Genomic DNA, 21,997 nt, shown 5'->3' with positions numbered 1-21,997 from the left:
ACAAAAGTCAAGTCTGTGATACAAAAACTGAAAGATAATTTTGTATGACAAAATTTAAATTTGTAGTATACTACAAATTTTGTTAAACTGAACTCATTTTTGTTGAACAAAACTCACTTTTGTCCGTACAAAATTGAATTTCGAGTACAAAACCACAATAGTCCCGTTCGGCGCCCCGTACCTTCGGCTGTTGTCTGGTATTTGGTCGGCTTGTTGTCTCTTTGACATATTCCCGATTCCTATTCTCTGTTTTATTGTTGCCTTTATTAAGCCCCCGTCCCACAAGACCACGATCGCACCACGCTCACCGCGATCTAAAATAAATTCTGATCGTGGTGAGGTCGCAGTATGAGCGGCATGAAAATGTAAATTTCCGTTTCTTTCACGATTCTACTACATCCTCATTGCGCTTCTACAACGATCCCGCTACGATTATACTACGTTCTCACCGCGCTTATTCTGCGACCTCACTACGCTTATCAAGATCTTTCTACGATCATCGCGTTCTCACTACGACCATACCACGAGTTATCCGATTGAAACACGATCTCACCACGCTTCTACTGCGATTATAGCACGTTCTTACCACGCTTATACTGCGATCTTACTACGTTCTCAGCAATAACGACAACATCGTGTTCCATATCAATACATTTCCATTCCTTCTTTTTCTGATTAATACGTAGATTTCGCAGAAACAATACAGTCATGCCGCCCAAATTTAAAAGAACACGTGGGCATGGTGGTATGGGTTGATGTAGAGGCAGAGGGAGCTCTAATAGTAACGATCCTGATCCAGCAGAGATGTCGGACCGACCAATCCAACCTAAATTACAACCTATTGCTGGTCCATAAAGCTCAAATGACGATATTTTAGTGAAAGATACCAGAGATGACAAAGATGTGTCAATAGATATAGGAATATGTGGTATGAGCTTCAATGAGACAGCTCTCCATCCAAGTAATAATTCATAAAAGTAAACCATTATAGGCCAAGGTACGGCCTCCAACACGGAGACTGGGCTCACACCGAACAGCAAGCTATAAAAGGCCCCAAACATTCCTAGTATAAAACCGACGGTCTAATCTATATAAAACGAGAAGCATGGTTGAACCGTACATACATACAGACAAACAAAACCTGAAGAGATTTGATATATTTTATGTGAAAATGACAATGAGAATGATGGTCGTAGTATGAACGAAGTCAGGTCGTAAGAAGAGAGTGATGAGGTCGGCAAGAGCGTGCTAGAATCGTACTACGGTCTTGAACAGTGTGGTGTAAACGTGGTATAGTCGTAGTGGAAACGTAGGTGGGTCGCCGTGATAACGTGATGGTCGTAGTAAGGTCGTAATAACGTCGTTGTGAGATCTTAGCACATTCTTTCCGAATAGAATCGCTACGATGGTACAGCGACCTTTGCGATCTTACTAATACCCCAGTCCCACTAGGCCACGATCGCACTACGATCTGTGAAAAAAATGCAAATTTTGATGATCGTGGTACGATCGTGTAGGTCGCAGTAAGGTCGTATCACGGTCGTGCTGAGGTCTTCAAGATCGTGAAGAGCGTGGCCAACTTTGAACATGTTCAAAACAATCGTGGTGCGGTCGTGGCGAAATTAGGTCGTAGTAGAAGCGTATTGAGAGCGAACTAAGATCGTAGTAAGATCGCAAAGGTCGCTGTACAATCGTAGCGAAAGCGTGATTCTATTCGGAGAGATTGCGCTACGATCTCACAGCGACGTTATCACGACCATACTACGACCATCACGTTCTCAACTCGACCCAACTACGCTTCCACTACGACTTTACCACTCTGTTCACGACCATAGTACGATTCTAGCACGCCGTCCTCATCACGCTCTTCTCACAACCTTACTACGTTCACACTACGACCATCATTTTTATTGTTATTTTCACATAAAATATATAAAAAAAAAACTTGCTAGATTTTGTTTGGCTGAATATATTTATCCATTTACTTTAACGACTCAACCATGCTTCTCGTTTTTATATAGATTAGACCGTTGGTTTTTCCCGTTTAAATGGTTTAGCATTAGTATTTTTTGGGCCCTTTATAGCGTGCTGTTCGGTGTGAGCCAAGGCTCCGTATTGAAGGCCGTACCTTGTCCTATAATGGTTTACTTTTATAGATTTTTACGTTGATGGAGAGTTGTCTCATTGGCACTCATACCACATCTTCCTATATATATTGACACATCTGCAATAGGTTGTAATTTAGGTTTGATTGTCGTTCCGACATCTCTTGATGACAAGTATTATACTACTTATGTGTATAGTATCAGTTTAATTGAAGACTGGAGCTGGCTGAAGACGCCCACGTGTTCTAGTAGATTTTGGTGGCATGACTGTATAATTTGTTTCCGAGAAATCTCCGTTTTAATCAGAAATAGAAGGAATGGAACTATATTGATATGAAACACGATATTGACGGTATTGCTGAGAACGTAGTAAGATCGCGGTATGAACGTATAATAATCGTGGTAAGAACGTGCTATAATTGCAGTAAGATCGTGTTGCAATCGGATAACTCGTAGTATGGTCGTAGTGAGAACGTGAAGAGCGTAGAAAGATCTTTATAAGCATAGTGAGGTCGCAGAATAAGCGCGGTGAGAACGTGGTTTAATCGTAGCGGGATCGTTGTAGAAGCGTAATAAGACGTAGTAGCATCGTGAAAGCAACGAAAATTAACATTTTCATGCCGCTCATACCGCGACCTCACCACGATCTAAATTAATTTTAGATCGCGGTGAGCGTGGTGCGATCGTGGTCTAGTGTGACTGGGGCTTAAGACCTTAGTGCGCTCTCACTACGCTTCTACTACGATTTGATTTCGCCACGACCGCACCACGATTGGTTTAAACATGTTCAAAGTTGGCCACGCTCATCACGATCTTGAAGACCTCACCACGACCGTGATACGACCTTACTTCGATCTACACGATCGTTCAAAATTTGCATTTTTTTCACAGATCGTAGTGCGATCGTGGCCTAGTGGGACTGCGGTACTAAACACCTACCTTTAAAGTTGACCTTAGATAGATTTGCTATTATTTTAGGGCCTTTTTGGTAATATGGGGACGAAGTCCCCTATTACAGTAGAACATTCATTGAAAAAAAAAATCGGGAAAATTTCCCGAAATTTTCATTGTACTAATAAACTCAAAATCGTTCAAACTTTTTTTTGTCGCTTTTTTTAATTCCTGCATTTGCACAGAACGCAGAAATCTACTTCCTTCTTCCAGTCTCGTTGTCGTGCGACTTTGGGTAGTCTTGTAAAATATAGGAACACAATACCAATATTTCATTTTTAATAATTCTTTGGTGTCAACGTGATGATCGTAACTGCAGTTACGATCATCCCAATATGGCGGACACAAATATTGGGAAATTTGATAAGGCTGTTTTCACCACTTTAACAGCTTATTTTCAGATTTGTATCATGTCAAGAAACATCTTTATAAGCATTGCCTTTGAAATATTTTTTTCGGACAGGATGGAAAAGCAACAAGAAGAATGAAAATCGAGATACAAAAAATCACGATGATGATCGTAACTTTTATTTATTTTTATCAACGATGATCGTAACTTTTACTTAAGATGATCGTAACTGTCTGTTCCAACGAAGCATTTTTTGATAAATAAGGACAAATAAACCTGTCTAGTATGCGAAAAAATGTACGTTATCAGCTGATATTGTGATAATAATGAGGAACGATCACTGAGGGGAGGGTAACGTCTTATTGGTGAGTGGACAAATGGTTATGACTTCGCGAGATTTCGTATTTATTTTTTACCTTGTTCAATATTAAAATGCATTGTGGGTTAACAACTTTATATTGATTTCATATGTTTATATAAATAAGGTATTAGACAGTTCATATTAATGACCAGTTTGTTAAAATTGGAGATTTTTAAATTTTTTTCCTTACACTTTATAAGGACAATAGTACCTTTCGAGGATCTGGTATTTTTGGGGAATTCAGACTTCATAGTTTCTTTTATTAACAGATTTACGCTTTTTAAAGGAGAGGTTGACAAAATAAAGTATTAAGAAGTGTAATCATATCTGTTGGATGAATTAAACCCAATTAAACCGTCAATAAAAGGAGCTACTATTAGATTTTTATTTAGGGGAGGGGCTAGGATGAATAATTTTGTCCTGCATTTTTTATGTTGAAATCTCTATCCTGCGTTTTTATTTTTACTTTATTCGGTCCTGCTTTTTTCATCCTAATTTTTTTTTACATAAATTGTCATCCTGCCTTTTTGTTTGGCCAAGATGTTCATCCGGCCTTTTTTTACTCAAATCTCCAGTCCTGCCATTTTTCCAAATTTCCAGAATAGCGGTTTTCATTTATTCTTTGTTTAATTTTAAAATCATAATAATTTTTTTATCGTGACTGCTAAATAGGTTGTTCATTTAGTGAAAAAAAAAAAACATTCGTAAATTTTGAGTTACGATCATCTTTTTATAAATACAAGTCAAAGTTACGAACTATAGACGAAGTTACGATCATCATCGTGATTGTTTGAATCTCGATTTTCGTTCTTCTGGTTGTTTTTCTTTAATTTATGAAAAACACATTCAACGGCAATGCTTATAAAGATTTTCCTTGATATAAAACAAATCTGAAAATAAGCTGTTAAAGTGGAGAAATCAGCCTTCTAAAATATCCCTATATTTGTGTCCGCCATATTGGGATGATCGTAATTGCACTCACGTTGACGCCAGTGATGAATAAACGTTACTTGATGATCGCGTTTCTTTGTTTGCATGGAACATGACTTCATAACTTAAATAACGTCACAGAAAGATCCGTAACAACAGAACCAAAATCGGAAACGTTACGGTATTTCAGTTTCTTTTTTTTTAACAAATATTTAAGTTACAAAAAAAATAATTCATACAGACTTCGTCCCTATTCACATGTAATGCCTGCCTCATATTAAAGCTGTTTTACTGTTTCGAATTTTATACTTCTTTGACTTTCAAATATTCGACTGTGATAATTCCTTGTCAATCTATAGAAGCGCATTGAAAGCATGGAATAAGGAGTGGCCAAAGTATATACTAACATCTTGTCAAGATGACTGATTTTTTGATTGACCACATATCTGTTATTTTTGGAGGACGTGTTTGTCAATCGGCATCTTCATGGAAACCAACCGTGCTCCTCTTCTTGCCGGCTTAATCATTCATTTATGCATATTAGACTGACCGCATACAGGAGCTTCCTAGACATACATAACCTTCCGCTACATAGATGATATCCTCTCATCTAAGTAATTCAAAGTTCGGTGATTATGTTGTACGCAGCCATTTAATCGAACCTGACATAAATGATACAACAAATGCAATTAATGCTGTCTCATATCGTGGCTATCATCTCATAATTGACAATTAGGGTCAGTTGCGACCAAACTTTACAACAAATTAAGTGATTTTAGCTTCCAAATTGTGAACTTTCTATTTCTATGTATCAACATTCCAGCAGCGACTGCGTATGGTGTATATATCTCACAGTCGATACGATATTTGAGAGTATGCGTATCCTATTATAATTTTCTTGTAGAGGGTTGCTGTTCACAGATATGATATCAAACCAAATTTTACAAGTGGTGAAATTGACATCATCCCTTTCGAACATTTTACGAGTTGGTCAACCGTAATGGAAAATCTGTTTAAGAGATGACGCATTTATGTTGAGGTATTTTCTGTGTGGCATTTTTCTTGATGTTCTGCATTTTTGTTATTTTTCTTTTTTCCAATCGTCGTAATCATAATCCCGCCATCCTTTACACCTAAATGTGACCGACCAAATTAAACTAATCACCGGGTTTGTACTTAAATGAGTAACACAACGGATGCTTCATGCGAAGCAGTATCTCTATACAATTCCTGAGAACATGAAATCACGATCACTATCAGTTTTGGTAGGACCAGGTCTTTAGTTCTGAGAACTAGAAATCACGAGCACTATCAGTTTTTGTAGGACCAGGTCTTTAATCCTGAGAACATGAAATCACGATCACTATCAGTTTTGGTAGGACCAGGTCTTTAATCCTGAGAACATGAAATCACGATCACTATCAGTTTTGGTAGGACCAGGTTTTTAGTTCTATTTTGTGTTTTGTATACTGTATTTTAGGGTTTTTTCTGTTTTTTTTTTTTTTTTGGCCATGGCGTTGTCAGTGTATCTCAAATCCCCTTTGGTATCTTTCTCATCACTTTAATAAAGCTATTATTTTTCCCTTGTGCTTGTGATGCATACGTGTCTGTTTCTTGCAAGGTATGGTGAACTAGCATTTTTCTTGGATAACTTCTCTTTTGAGTGCCATATTCTCTCAATTTTAGGCCACTTTGAGTACAAAAAAAAATCAATAAGACGGACACCATCGTCTTTTCTTTTCACGTTATATTTTTCACTCTCAAACGTTTATAGGGTCGGAATTGTCCGTTATTTACACATCAGACCAAACTGGTTACTGAAAATTTTAATACATTCGTGTCTTTCATTTTTGCTAATGTGCTTTTTCTAAATGCCTTTTTTGTTTCTTTTTTACACATGACTTGGCTTTGCACTTACACATCCCGTCATTGTGTTATGTGCTATGGTAAATGTTTAGAGTCTTGTCTTTCATTTTGGCTAATGTGCTTTGTCTACATGCATTTTTGTGTTTCTTAGTTATAATTTGTTTGTTTTATAGTGATTGAGTTTATAACACAATGTTGGCTGCTGTACGTCAATTTTTGACATTTTTACCTTTTATGTCGGTTTCTTTATGTTCACACATCGTTGTATATATAATGGAATTTTGTTTTTGTTTAGGCATATATTACCTTAGCCGTATTTATGCATTGCAACTTTTGGGAATTTTTGGTCCTCAATGCGTTACACTTTTATACTTGTTTGACTTTCTAACTATTTTGAACTGAGCGTCACTGATGAGTCTTTGTAGACGAAACGCGCGTTTGGCGTATCAAATTATAAGCCTGGTACATTTGATAACTATAAAAAAATACATATATAAAATATAGTACATTATATTTTAATAACTAAATATAAATATAAGTGTAGCATACAAACCACAACATAAATTCACATGTACATTGACTTTACAGTTAATTGTGTTATTTTAACATTAGGCATAAAAGGTAAAAATATTACATAAACTTTAGAACAATGTTTTGAATTCCTTTCTTCCTACATTAAAGTCCGAGATAACATATGCCAAAATAGATGTTCAATTTCTATCTTTTTGTCCTATTCTTTCATTTGGAATTAAAAACCATGGATGCATAAATACCAAAGAAAATGAAAATTACTGAATGAATACCCCAAAGGTTACTGGATAAATAAAGGCAACAATAGTTTACGGTCGTTCGAAAGTCGTAAATCGAGTGAGAGGTAACAATTCCGGGTTACAAACTAAAACTGAGGTAAACACATCAAACAATGAAACAACAGAGCCACTGAAGAGCAACAAAAAAACAAAACGACAATGCAACACACACAGAAACGAACTATAAGATAACAACTGCCATTTTCTTGACTTTGTACAAATTTGGTTCAACCTACCATTTTTTTTTGTTTAAAAAAAATGGTAGGTTGAACCTGGTTTTGCGGATTTTTGCGCATTGTAAAATACAACACTAAAATGATTACATTACATGACAGGACTACAGTACAAATGAATGTAAGAACATTACGGACAGAGAAATACACAAATAAACAATACAATAGGAAATTTCGACATGCGTATTGTTATCAAAGGTACCAGGCCTACAATCTTATACACAATCCGCGTGCTTCGTCTACATAAGACCCACCAGCGACGCCCAAATCAAAATAGTAAAGAAAGCCAAGAAAGTACAAAGTTGAAAGGCACCGATGACTCCAAATTTTGCTGATTTTATCTATTCCTTGGACAAGAACACCAGTTGTATTTAGAATAATTCGAACCCTTGCAAACAGTAAATTTATAAAAAATGACTATATAACTAATGTTCATGTCAACACCGAAGTGGGGACTAACAACAGAATAAAATCGAACACGTAAAAAAACAAAGACAGCACATAAAAAAGCACAAAAAACCTGCTTGTCACACGAAGATGATGCACCAGTATGTAACCATTCATCTGTCCAGGACATTCGGGTCCAGTTCGTTTATAAAATACAAAACATTAGAAGAACCTACAACGAATTTAACAATATTCAACATGTATATTTTTTTTTTTGGTATAACATTACCACTGTTAAATATTATGCTTGAAAGAAAGATAAAGACAAACTTTGCTTCAGTTGACATTTGACAAACTTAGCTTCAGTTGATATTGTTTCCCGCAGCTACAATGTTACGCCCTATAACGGGCTTGCACTAAGGTAATTCAATCTACCCTTTAAGCCCGATTGTCATTGTTAAAATAACATTTGTCTGTATTTTCGCTTCCATTAGGTCCTTCGGTCCGTAAAACAATTGTTGACACTCTATATTCAACATCGTTCTAGGATTTTTACCATACTTGATTCATACTTAGTCCTTATGAATATCTAGATTTTCTTGTTAACACTCTACACTCTTCATAGTCCGTCATAGTTTCAATATGTTGACTTAACTTGGCATATACTTTACCATTATGAAAATACAGAGCCCAATTCATTTTCAAAGGTCAATTGTTCACCAATTATTACACCATATAAGAGACATCACTTAAGACGGTAAACGCCGAGGGAAAAAAGAAATGTAAAAAAAATAAATCAAAGAAATGTGAGTATCGAGGCAATAAGACGTTAAGAGACAGTCAGGGTCGTTTGGAACTTTGTGGAGACAGCAAAGGAACGAGCTAAAACAAACAGTTGAATGTGTGCATGACTTTTCGGAAGACATTTAACAAATGCTACCCAATCATACAACGCTATGTTTGTTAGGCAAGGGAAAAACAAAATCCAAAACTTGCATTTTAAAATAATTCATCAAGCATTCATCTTGTGTAAGAGGGGATTTGTGTTTTCCAAAATAGTTTTTTTTTCATCTTTTTTTTTTGGATTGTTAAATCTTACCAGAAGAATGAAAGCAAAACGATAGGTTGTCTCCTTTGGCAGATCAAGCGGCCATAAACCCTGTTCCTTTGTTTTTTGCACGAATTTGTTGATTCGGAGTAAAATAATAAAAACATCCCCCTTTTTTTCACAAAAGGTAAAGATTTGCCTTACTGTTTTATAATATTTTGCATTCTTTAATCACAATTACATGTATTGTTATAATTATCTTCAATTTAAAAATGTACCACGTAGTTCACATTTAATAATTATTTTTTGTTCTTTATCAACGCTCGATTGAGTATTTATGATTTTGGAGATGACCCCCATATCATATTGTATTCATCGTCCATCCAACACGAGCGCGAACAGTAGTATCGACTTTTCTAACACGTCTATTAGAATGGTAAATTGTAGAAAGAGAAAAAGGATTAAAATTTTACAACACTAATTATATATAATTCACTATTTTCTGAGATGATAGCGTCTGAAATCAGATGATTCTACTGTTGGAGTACATGTTTGATCTTCTGAATAAAGATAGCATAGTCCATCTGTAGACCGAAAGGAGAGGAATGTACATGAATACAAGAAACACATCTTGCCGCATTCAGTGCGTGACTTGACAGTTGTAGAGAAAACTGGTGTTGTAAAAAGTATTTGATTGTCTATCACATCCAATTCGATGATAACTTTTCCTAAAAATAAATGGGAAATATAGATATATCTATTGAATTTGAACTTCTCTACTGGGTTGAAATATTGACGATTGTAACTATCTTCATATCTAAATTGAAGGCACCAACGAGCTTAATCCAAAACTAGATTTATTAGTCAAACAGTAAACATTTTCTTTAATAAAATTAAAGAAGGGTAATAATTTAGTTCAAAATAGACTAGTATTGAGGAGCGTGTTAGCCACTTCAAGTCAGTTTGGACCTTTTATCAGGGCGGATCTTTTGCTTTTCCAATCATCTTAAAAACTACTTATAGTACTACATTTGATAGGAAGCATCCCATCAACGTAAATTGCAAAAAAGGTCTCAATTGCTTTATTTGGCTGTCTGCTTAATTTACTTTGAAAGTTTTTACTTCAGTTATGAATTGTGTTGTTTTATGAAGTTCAATAATTGCAATAATACAAACAAAATATAGTTTCTTCAAATTGTTAGAAGAGTTTTCATGCTATTCAAAGGACTACAAAGAATTTCAGAATACATTATCAGAATCATTATTTAAACATGTGAAGAAGAAAAAGAAACGACGAAGTTCATTTGTTGTTTCACAATATTTTGATTACAAAGAAAGATTTTTTCCATATGCCCTTTAATCAGTAAATCAATTATTTGACCGATTTTTTGCTGTCGAAATTGTTTAAGATATGTACTTACCCATAAAGTTTGCATCAGGTGTCTTTTTCTGTAAATAAAACATTGTAATTGAATTCAACCTTGCGTTTTTATTTTTATTATTATATTAGTATATGTAAGAGAATGATAATCCCTTTCTTTATTGTTAATAAAAGTACGAGCAAAAAAACGGTGTTGCTTTTAAGCTTGGGCTTCGTAATCGTAGATTTTTCTGTCGCACGTAGAATTTACCTAGCGACGATTAGCGGAGCTAGTTAAACAGATAATTTCGACAGTTATATCAAGTTTTGCGGAGTCAAGCTTAAAATACAATACACTTAATATCTCCAAACTAATGTAAAATATTAAAATAAATTCCATTTGATAAATATTTGGGCTTATAATGCCATCAATGAAAAAGTCCGCGAAACTGTTGCATTGTCTTTGGTATCTATGCAATATGACGTCATAGTATTATACTCCTAATGTCAAACATGTACTGTAGACGTATTTATACTTTTCGTAAGCTTCTGAATGGTTTCAAATTAGACAAAATGAATATTTTGAATAACATAATGTGACTTCTTTGATTATTACTTGAGAAATAACCTGCAAAAAAAAATATTGGAATTCAAAATGGTGGCTTTCTTAGTTACGGACTAGAAGAACGTCGAATCTAACCCTTCAGAATCTTCGTCAACGTCCAGTGAAAATTATCGATACTAATGCATTTCATTAGAATTCCAGTTTTCTGCATAAAAAAAACTTGATAATAATCTAATCATAGATACCAGGCTTACATACTCCTGAATAACAAGCCACATTTTTCTGGTATAACATATGAACTTTTACAGATCTATAAATTTGTATTTTCTTCATTAAAACTGAAATTTATTCACAAAGAACATACATTAAACAAATTCGGTTATAACATGAGACTAAATTTCAAATCATTTTACCTTTGTAAAACTCCTGCCAATAGATGTTCCATATTCCTCGTACACACCGATTCCAAATACATATCCCCAACATTTCAAAATTCCTCCGCATTTCAACTTATGATCTCCTTCAGATAACGGTAAAGCTGTATACTTCAAATTTGTACCAGCGATTGTATGCCATACTGATGATTGTAAGCTCATGTTGTCTAAAGTTGTTGTATCAACAGACGTACTATAGGCTACAAGAACAAGCCCATGCTCAAAACTCCCGCCTTTAGACTTTCCAGGTGAACTAAAAGTGTATTCATTCAGCCAGGAATGCAATGGGGCCGGTAACATTGATCTCGGATCGCCTCTTTTAGAACCAGAAAAGGGTTTAGAGGATGATACCTGCGAAACGAGCACACGTTTGTCAGAGGTTATTACTGCTGATTTAGCTAATTCCAGTGGAAACTCGTAAAATGACGCGGGATCAATCTTGATTTGTGAATGAACTCCTGATTTGTCAATTATTACAGTAGCCTTCTCACACAGCGTAAAGATACGAATCAGTTCGCCGTCTCCGGAGGAAAAGACAGGGTTACTGATCGCAATATAATGTGTTGACCAATACTTCCATGGAATGAGCATTTCAAGGATCATATCTTTAGTTGTAAACGAACTAACTGATGGATTACCAAGCTGATGACCACTGATTACTGCTATTGGATAATTTGACAATATAGTTGTACCTGATAGATCATCCTCAGATGAAAATTGAAATATCTCATATTTCCTCAAATTGACCGATAACTGACTTCCAAATGTATAGGTATTGCCATTATAAGTTACTGATGAACCGACAGGTAAACTAAGGTGAACAAGAGTCTGATCATTTACAGCGAGTATTGCAGTCATTGACTTAAGGGCACCGTTCTTTGAATCTAAATTTACAGATACGTATTCAGTACTAAGTACTTCAACTGGATATACAATGAAGGAATCACCACTATCAGCCTGCATATTTGAGGCGAATAGTACAATAAGATTTTCAGCTTGAACAAGAATACTCTTATAACTTTTGGAAGTATCGGAAACGGTCAGATCTGACGGAATTTCAACAACGGTTTCTTGTCCGCTTGATACTATTACTTTCATATTCGTATGACTAAGTAGTGGTGTTTTGATGTGTACAGGGAAGAAGGTTCCATCTACCGGTGTTGTTATGTACAAACGCAAATTACCAATTCTAGCGCCATCTGGAAATGCTAGTACAAACTCTTTCCCTGAATGTGATTCGCTGTCCTGAAATAAAAACATCTCTGGCCATGTTTAAAATGCCTGACAAATATACACTTTCTTATCTTATCACAAGACAAGAAGTGGTTTTGCTGCTTAATAGAGAAAACTGTTAATTAAGGAAAACATCTCTATATCTTTAAAAACTGGATTTGCAAGGCTTTTATATATGGTAACAGAGGAAGTCAATTTTAAATCTTTTATTAAAATACTAGTAACTTATCAACGTTTATAGTTATAGTGAAATTCTTGTGCTGATCCTAATGGATTGTTTATTATTTCTTTGTGATGGCAACCAGTTGTTACCAATTGAGGCTATATCGTATATGTGAAACGCAAATACGAGAAACGAAAACCATTTTGTTTTTTTGAGTTCTTTGATTATTTTCCTTTGCTTGTTTCCTCCCTTACGCGATTTCATCATTTAGAATAAATATATAGCAGATAAAAATCGTAAGTTTATATTCCCTCAAATGAAATATTATTATTATAAACTTTTCCGGTGACAAGTTTGTGATGATAAACAGATTAACCCATCCGATTTTTGTATTCAATTCGGATTGAATTATCAGAGCAATCTTATCATTGACATTTTTTAACATGATAGCGATGGTCATGCTTCATTCATTCAAGCTATTTGAATTGAAATAAAGAATGTTTTTTAATTGCATTGTACCATACGCTTTAATAAATAAACTTATCATAGAAACCAGGATTGATATTTTATATTTATGCCAGACGTGCGTATCGTCTACAAAAGACTCATCAGTGACGCTCAAATCAAAAATGTTTAAAAGGTCAAATAAAGTACGAAGTTGAAGAGCATTGAGGACCAAAACCTCCTAAAATTTTTACCAAATACAGCTAAAGTAATCTATTCCTGAGGCAGAAAAGCGTTAGTATTTTTAAACAAATTCAAAGTTTTGATAACAGTTAATTTATAATTATGACCATATCAATGACAATTCATGTCAACACAGAAGTGCTTTGAAATTCAAATTTTAAAAAAATTCTTTCTATAACTACTGAATTTATACTTTCTTAATTAAAAAAAATAATTGACACTTTTCAGATGAATTGATTCTTTTCATGACTCTTATTAAAAATTAATGGCGGGCTATTAGATCAAGTCACTAACCAAGACTTCAATTGATATAATACTTAAGCCTTAGTTTATCGCAAAGATGTGGTTACCTATTGGATTTTTTTCTAAATGAAACTTATTCAACTTCCCACCTTTTTTGGCCTTTTGACCCTTTTTTATTCGAGCGTCACTGGTGAGTCTTTCGAAGACGAAACGCTAGCCGGATGCAAATACAAAATTTCAATCCTGTTATCTATGACGAGTTTATTTATTGATAAAGTTATAAAATAAAATAACAAAAATACCAGACAGTGAAAATTCAAATAGGAAAGCCATTATCTAATAGCAAAATCAAAAACTCGAACACATCAACCGAATGGAAAACAACTGTCATATTTATATTATGACTTGATACAGTCATTTCCGTATCTATATGGTAGATTAAACCTGGTTATATAGCTAGCTTAACATCTTACTCATATTACAGTCGGATAAAATTCTATAATATTGACATTAATGTGTAAACAATACAAAACAAAAAATAATATAATAGGGTAAAAATGTTAAGAATAGGGTTTATTCCTTCTATTCCCACTTTTATAAATCTGTTCAAAAAACAACATTTCATGTGGGAATAGGAGGAAAACTTGTACAAACAAAGGATTATGTTGTACAACATTTTTTAATATTTTTTTTATTCACAAGCGATACTTTATAGGTTATAAATTATTACACCAGGGTTTTCGATATCACAAACAACTAGTCAAAACAATTACTAAATGTTATCATCGGTATAAGGACATCATTCGTAAATATAGCTCAACATGCAGACTTCTTATACGTTCAGGTATTTCACATCCAATTTTTTATGAAAATATTCTTTATAAAGCACAAAGGTGTCAGTATTCACCTCAAAAACTAACAAAACCTTTGAATAGACTTATTAAGAAGGGGTATAGTTACGATACTGTTGTCAGGTCATTAAAGATTGCATATTTTGGCGTTAATATTGATTCACTTATAGGGTCTTTGCATCGGAACTAAACACATTTATTCAAAAACCAGTTGTTGGCATGACACGGGTTATGTTCTTTTCATATATTTTATGATGGTATGATACTAAACCCCTAACGGGAAGGATTGTGCCTGATGTTCATATGATGAAATCATAATCTTTCAGTCAGTTTAATTGAAGTCTGGAGCTGGCATGTCAGTTAACTGCTAGTAGTCTGTTGTTATTTATGTATTATTGTCATTTTGTTTATTTTCTTTGGTTACATCTTCTGACATCAGACTCGGACTTCTCTTGAACTGAATTTTAATGTGCGTATTGTTATGCGTTTACTTTTCTACATTGGCTAGAGGTATAGGGGGAGGGTTGAGATCTCACAAACATGTTTAACCCCGCCGCATTTTTGCGCCTGTCCCAAGTCAGGAGACTCTGGCCTTTGTTAGTCTTGTATTATTTTAATTTTAGTTTCTTGTGTACAATTTGGAAATTAGTATGGCGTTCATTATCACTGAACTAGTATATATTTGTTTAGGGGCCAGTTGAAGGACGCCTCCGGGTGCGGGAATTTCTCGCTACATTGAAGACCTGTTGGTGACCTTCTGCTGTTGTTTTTTTCTATGGTCGGGTTGTTGTCTCTTTGGCGCATTCCCCATTTCCATTCTCAATTTTATATGTTATTTTTTATATGTGTATGAAATCTGTGATTTTGATATAAATAAATATGAAAGAAATGAAAAAAAATTAAAGTAAATTTTATTTCTTTTATAACACAAATTCAACGGTAGATTCAAGCATGCATTAGAATATAAAACAAACAATACAAGTTAAGTTAACAGCACTAAAACAAATCACACATTGTAGAACACACATTACAAATTCACTATACATTATTCTATAAATGTTTTAAACCTATTCATTCTGAAGAAGGTTGGAGTCTACATCACCAAACTGTACTGTTGTCACTTCAAGGCTGCGGTATCTATTTAATCTGTTGTTGATTTCGACATACTTTTTGGGGAGACACCTTCTTCCAACTGGCTGTTTACTGGATCATGGTCAGGGCGTAGCCTCAGCTTCCTCATATTTCAGTAGTTTTATTAATTTAAAGATTTTTGGATTTGCCATGTGGGTGCTTGACATGTTTCTTCAGCTTGCTTTACCATCACTCTAGATAATGTGTAGTCCTCACTCCCTGTTTTGTTTAAAGGTCCCATCAGCATTTTGTTACATACAGTCTTATGGATGTGAAGTTGTGTAACAGTGGATACTTAGCGCCGTCAATCATTTTGTGTAAATAGTTATCAAAGGTACCAGGATTATAATTTAGTACGCCAGACGAGCATTTCGTCTACATAAGACTCATCAGTGACGCTCATTTCAAAATAGTTATAAAGCCAAACCAGTACAAATTTGAAAAGCATTGAGGACCCAAAATTCCAAAAAGTTGTGCCAAATACGGCTAAGGTAATCTATTCCTGGGATAAGAAAATCCTAAGTTTTTCGAAAAATTCTGAATTTGTTACTGGAAATTTATAAAAATGACCATATAATTGATATTCATGTCAACACCGAAGTGCTGACTACTGGGCTGTTGATACACTAGGGGACGAAACGTCCACCAGTAGTGGCAGTGTTGTAAATAGTTATCAAAGGTACCAGGATTATAATTTAGAACGTCAGACGCGCGTTTCGTCTACATAAGACTCATTAGTGACGCTCATATCAAAATATTTATAAAGCCAAACAAGTACAAAGTTGAAGAGCATTGAGGATCAAAAATTCCAAAAAAGTTGTGCCATATACGGCTATGGTAATTTATTATAAAATTTGAAGAATACGCTCGGACAGTAGTAAAATATACCTTCACTATACTAGTATATGATATATGAAGCTGCTTATGTGTTAGATTCTTTTGAGTAACAAAGATAATTATATATCCAAATATGTTATCTTCTATTACAAATGTAACAGGAATGGTTCGTCACTTTTGGTAGTACGTGCCCAAATACCATTTATGTTGATTTCATTGTTTTACAGTAAAAATGGAAGGTTCTTCTTGCGTTTGTTGTACATGTAAATCTTGCAAGATGGGAAAGTTTGTTTGGGGTTCGCGGGTCTAAATCATTTATATAGGATTTCTCTATATTTTTCTATAAATGAACTTTATCTTATAGTTAATAGAAAAATAAAATAAAAAAGTGGGGTCACCGTTCATTTGCGCTCACAATCTGCCTTCGAAAGAAGCATACATTTTTGTAAAGGTGGTTTTTTTCTGTTGAAGTAATAGGAGAAATAAAAGTAATATCGAAATAAAAAATGAAATTTATTACAGAAATCGCTAAAATTTTACAATAATTTAGTTTAAGTACAGCTTATATGGAAATTATATTAAAAAAGATAGGTCACCGATGAGTTGAAAAAGATATTTCAATTTTAGAGCCAAAAAATGGCATTTTTCCACCAAAGGGAGATAATTTGGAACTTTTTCAATGATGTATACATTTTGAAAGTCATCTGGGGCCAACACGAATTGATTGTTTTGAATGATTTTTGTACCATATGATAAAGTAACAACTACAAAAGGAAATAAATAAAATTTGTAATGAAAAACAAATGTTTGATTTTTTTCTGAAATTTTTATACCCTCGAGCCTCCTTAATATTATCTTTCATTATTTTAAGGTAATTCTTTGAAGGAGGAAAAAAATATTACAAATAAAAATTATTCAGTTTTATTTTTTTAAATTGATATACTTAAAACAAATACAGGTAAATCTTTAGCGAATTTTAATTAACATTAATTGTTATAAAAACAACTTATTTATCGAAACATCTATTGTTATTTGCATGTAGGAATAGACGGAAATTTGATTTTTTTAAAATAGGAATAGGAGGGAGACATAATTTCCAAGAATAGGGATAAAGCAGTCAGTATTGTGTTATATTCTTACTCATAAGTACCGAGTCACACCAAAAGGTTGTTACCAAAAGGACTTAACAGTAAAGTTAACAATTAACTAAGAAAAACAAAAGAACACTATAACAAGAAATTTAGATAATAAGCAACCTCAGTACCTAGAATATATACTTCAAGATCATATTGTTTTATTTGTAGGTTGATACGACATATTTATCAACAAGGTCTTGATATCTTCCGATAAACTTTTAAAAATTAATTCGATTGTTCATGGAAAGCAACATTATCAATATATCTGAATGTGAAATTAATTTATCTGACTTCGGTCTTCTTTTAACAAGTGTCATATAAAAATAAGAAGAGGTCGACAAGGAGAGGCGCACAGTTTATTCTCTTATGAATGCCGACAATTTGTTGAAAAAGTCTACCTCCAAATTAAAAAAATATGAAGTAAATAAGAAACTTTGCTTCCAGTTTTATATTGAAAAGCATTGTTGATTATTTTACGATTTTGCAATTTCACATAGTAAACATGCAGGGTTGAAAAATAAAATAAATTAATAGAACTAATTTCAGAGAAAGATCGAGATTAAAAAATATCCAGATGTTCTTTTAGGTTTTTATAGAATCCACACATGGCTAATACCACTACACTAGTAAACAGTTTCACAGTATTGATGGAGACCCTCTTTCACTTCGGACAGGTTTTTTTTTTTATCAATCTAATGGACAGTTCTATGTAGAACATGTAGATGAACCGACGATGTACCGTTGCTTGTATGGTATTTTGTGACGCTTAGGTATCCAATACAAACAATGTCAGTCATCAGATTTGCTGTTCTATGTAATGTTCATTGACGCCTTGAAGGACTTGTGATTCGCCAAAATCTCGACCTTGTCAAATGATATGTTTTTGTGTGTGGAATTACCTTCAGGTGCGCATTTATTCCTAATTCTTTTACAAGACATTTGTAGTTGTATGATTTACACCAAAGACAACATAAATTGAAGCTTTCTTTCACAGGAACAATAACATATCTTTCGTAAAGAGAAACATGAGAAACAAGAAACACCATGACCCGGTCGCATGATTTTTATTCAGTGAAACGCAAAATCTGTGTTCAAACCGTAGTTTCGCATTTATCTTATTTTTTTAAATCTGACATTATAATTGATATGTGTACAATGTTTCCGGTTAATATAGCCATAAATTCATAGCAAATTTCACATAGCAAATAACTTCAAACCAAATCTTTAACATAAAACGTGACGGACAGACAGACTTACAGACGGACGGACGGACGAATTGTCAAACACACAGACGCTAGATGCACAGACGGGCGAACGGACAAAAAACAGGCGAACAGACGTAGAGGCCTGAAATGTACCAATTTATTGTATTGAAAATAACTTCCACCTATTGAATAATATAGCTGTTTGTATGATAAAGTAAAGAAAGTTTGGTCTTTATATCATTAGAATAGAACAGTCAGTATAGCTTGTGCTATATTGATGTTAAAGACGTCATACCATATTTATCTGGTTTCAGCATAGTCTTTTGGATTTCATTACCTTACGAAGTCAAAATACAGTGTACTAAGACAAACAGTATGTATATCATTGAGACTTCACTCGCAATAAATGTCGGGAATACAATTACAAAAAGATTTCTTCAAAGGAATTTTAAAAAAGTATTGGATTTTGTTTACTACCCAGATCGATATGTATCAACTATAAATTAAAACGTGGGGTTGGCGGTAAATATTGAGTGATATATTTATACTCAAACTAACGTTTGTTGTTTTAGAAAGTAAACTAAGTGTAATTGATACTGAACAAATTAGATCAGTACTGATTTTATAGGTGGGGAACTACCTGGATGATCGAGGTTGTAACAGTGTAATCTCTTCGAGTGAGCTCGATCTTCGATCGTATCAAACCGTAGATTTGAATATTGCTGTTTGCTGCTTCCACAAACGTGTTATTTAGGAGTGAAAGAAAAGACAAGTTGACGTTATGTCTCTGTCCCTGATAAGGGGTCTGTAATTCGGTGATTACATTGGTTGATGTCTGACAATTTTGTTATCTATTGTCATTAATTCCGCCCTTGTTAACCTGTTACACATGTCGCAATGCCACACTTGTTGTAGCTGAATGTACGGTTTGAGTTTTGCTCGTTGTTAAAGGTCATGCAATGACCTTAATGTGCTTACATCTTGTCTCATTGGCAATCATAGTACATCTCCTAAATTTTGATATCGAATTAAAAAAAGGACGTTTGCGCTTTTTTACCAGTAAAAAGATAGGACATTTGCGCTTCAAATACTATGTACATTTTTTGCGCTTTTGATTTTGATTCACATGTATTGAAGTGATCAAACATTTGCGCTTTTTACCTATGTATAAGTGAACCTAGATGTTTTGGAGAGTATCATTGAACAAAGGCGAATCAAAGGTCGGTAATTACTTTTAGATTCGTTATTATGATAAACAGGCACCCCAGTCAAGAATTCAGAAAGAGAAACTTTATTTTGTATTTGAAATGTGGACGAAATGCCAGTCAGAACAGATAACAATAGCTTTATTTTTTCACTCCTTATGCTTCAGATATCAAGCGACAAATGACCTGTGATGACTGTTCATGTTTAATGTCTTTAGAATGTTTTCTTTTAGTGATATTAACTTTTAAACATATATCAATGTGCTATGACCTGAATGTTCTATGAAATATACGTTGAAAAGATTTTAAAGCTTTTAACCATATAGAAAATATGACTTTTTCTCTGCCAGGTCAAACCTGCCGGTCCCAAGTCCGTATAAAGGAAGAGGGAAGTCATAAAATCCAAATATTGCAAACGCGCAAATGTTCTATGTAAAAAGCGCAAATATCCTTTTTTAAAAGGCACAAATGTCCTATGATTTGAAGCGCAAGTGTCCAAAATAAAAAGCGCAAATGTCCTATGAAAAAGCGTAAACGTCCCGCGCCAAAATATATGTAGCATATATGCTTCTGGCGGTAATTCTTCTATTCTTCCTTGGTCGGGATTCAAACTCATGCTACGGAGATATCGTGGCTCCAAATCGCCTTGCACTATGCCCGGCGCGCTAGACCACTCGACCACCTATGCTCGACAAAAAGTAAGTTTTCGGTGGCAAGCTTTCGTACAAGCTTTCGTGTGTTTATTTTTAGAATGAGGCGACTCCGCGCTTCATACAAAATGTACTTCGGTCAACGCTTTTACAGCCAAATGAATTTACAAAAGGGAGCTTTTTAAAAATTCTTAAATATAATATATATATATATAAAAGTACGTCTGAACCAGTGACAACGCCGCCACAGATTGTATCCATCGGATCACCAGCAGTGATGGGAATACAAGGCTGAAACATATTCTGTATATATAATTCGTCTAAATAGCAGCCCAACAATGTTAGGTCTGTAATTTCGCAAATGTTCGTTCTTTCCTCGCCGGGATTCGAACTCATGCTACTGAGAGATCGTGGTACCAAATCACCTTGCAATATACCCGGCGCGCTAGAAGACTATAGCGCTCTGGACCCCTCTGTCACCTCAACTTAACTAAAACTTAAGATTTTAGATGGCCTAATCATCCATTTTGTTCTGTGAATTTTATCCACAAAATTGTAAATCATATGAAACTAGAAAAGAGAATAGAAAAGGAGAGTCTGTCAAAGAGACAACGAGCAGAATACAGGCCATGGCCACCAATTGTGTTCAATACAGGGTATGAAGCGAGCTGGCTCCTAAACAACAGATATGCAAATATACTAAATTATTGAAACTAACTTACATGATTGATTGTTGTTCCAGTTACAAAATGATGGAGGTGAAATATGAGAAAGCACTGAAAAAAAAATTGGAATTGTTTTAATCCAATTATAATACAGTTGAGATATTAAACAGTAGTTTTATATGTAAATGTTATTTATTATCGGACTTTTTTTTTCTTATTCTCAAATTACTCCAGAGAGTATTTCTTTTGATTTATTTCAAACTTTACACATTTTACAGAAATTTTACAAACTCAGCTGTCAATATATTCGTATAGTAAGCGACGAAAAAGAAAAAATTGGTTACTATGAAAATTTAGCATCAAATAAAACTTGATTATTTTAGAATTATTGAATTGTTAAATCAAATATAATACATTCAAAAAATATACTTACCGTATTCCAATTTGAACGCATGTTCATCTTCTGATGCAACCTAAAATACTGATATGAAATCTTCACTCGATCTTTTATGTAAGTACAAAAAGTTTGTTTACTAGCGGAACGATATGTATTGACCATTTCCATTTACTTGGAACTTCCTTATTATAAGTAA

General features: G+C 34.1%; 1 long non-coding RNA gene across 1 annotated transcript; it reads right to left on the bottom strand.

Moving 5' to 3' along the window:
* Positions 1–7,061: 7,061 nt before the first annotated feature.
* LOC143080628 (uncharacterized) lies at positions 7,062–21,997 on the bottom strand. The gene is made up of 5 exons (XR_012979746.1): positions 21,838–21,997; positions 21,462–21,515; positions 11,378–12,643; positions 10,461–10,488; positions 7,062–9,767 (listed from the first exon to the last, which is right to left on the bottom strand). It is a non-coding gene; the product is annotated as an uncharacterized LOC143080628 (long non-coding RNA).

Source organism: Mytilus galloprovincialis, chromosome 6 (assembly GCF_965363235.1).
Source record: "Mytilus galloprovincialis chromosome 6, xbMytGall1.hap1.1, whole genome shotgun sequence".
Taxonomy (NCBI): Eukaryota; Metazoa; Mollusca; class Bivalvia; order Mytilida; family Mytilidae; genus Mytilus; species Mytilus galloprovincialis.
The sequence above is the reverse complement of the archived record's forward strand: the minus strand, read 5'-3'. Positions and strand labels throughout refer to the sequence as shown.